Below are 882 nucleotides of genomic sequence, written 5' to 3' on the forward strand. Positions count from 1 at the left end.
GTTAGTACGGCGATCAGTGATGGCGCTGGACCCCGGGGTGCCGTACCCTTCCCACTATTTTTTTTTTTTCCGCCACCGCGCGCCGCCAGTCGTTTTTTCACCGCGCCGGGGCGGGCGGTGGGTGGGCTCTCCGAGCGCGCGGGCGCCGCAGCAAAAAAGAAAAATTACTGACGCAGTTTCCGCGCCACATGTGGGGAAGCGAGGCGTCCGGAGGCTTCATGGCAAAATCCGGAAAAGGGCCTGCGGAGCTTCATTTTTAAATTTGTTCTTGCCTTTTTTCCTACCGTTTTTTTTTCTATTTTCATCATCTCCCGCGGCTCTTCCGTGGCTTGCCTGTCGCCGGCGGGCGGGCGGCTGCGCATCGCGTGGCGCGTCGCCGGGTACGACCATACTTGGCCGAGTGCACCACATCCACGCACTCCGAGGAAGGGCGCTAGATGCTTATTTTCCTTCTCGCGAAGACCGCAAGACCCTGGCACTAGGTTGAGGTGGCCGGCATCATCAGGTAGAAAAATCATTATAATTGTTTTTGCTTTCGCGATGCCGCCTGTCGCTTCTTCACCGGGCCGGGGCGGGCGGTGGGTGGGCTCTCCGAGCGCGCGGGCGCCGCAGCAAAAAAGAAAAATTACTGACGCAGTTTCCGCGCCACATGTGGGGAAGCGAGGCGTCCGGAGGCTTCATGGCAAAATCCGGAAAAGGGCCTGCGGAGCTTCATTTTTAAATTTGTTCTTGCCTTTTTTCCTACCGTTTTTTTTTCTATTTTCATCATCTCCCGCGGCTCTTCCGTGGCTTGCCTGTCGCCGGCGGGCGGGCGGCTGCGCATCGCGTGGCGCGTCGCCGGGTACGACCATACTTGGCCGAGTGCACCACATCCCGTCCGAT

General features: G+C 58.6%; 1 non-coding gene across 1 annotated transcript; it reads right to left on the reverse strand.

The window, feature by feature from the left end:
* Positions 1-839: 839 nt before the first annotated feature.
* Tc00.1047053457067.10 lies at positions 840-882 on the reverse strand (the record flags this gene model as incomplete). Its single annotated transcript, XR_008254612.1, has 1 exon — positions 840-882. It is a non-coding gene; the product is annotated as a 5S ribosomal RNA (M5), 5' partial (ribosomal RNA).

Source organism: Trypanosoma cruzi (genome assembly GCF_000209065.1).
Source record: "Trypanosoma cruzi strain CL Brener chromosome Unknown tcruzi_1047053457067, whole genome shotgun sequence".
NCBI classification, from domain to species: domain Eukaryota; phylum Euglenozoa; class Kinetoplastea; order Trypanosomatida; family Trypanosomatidae; genus Trypanosoma; species Trypanosoma cruzi.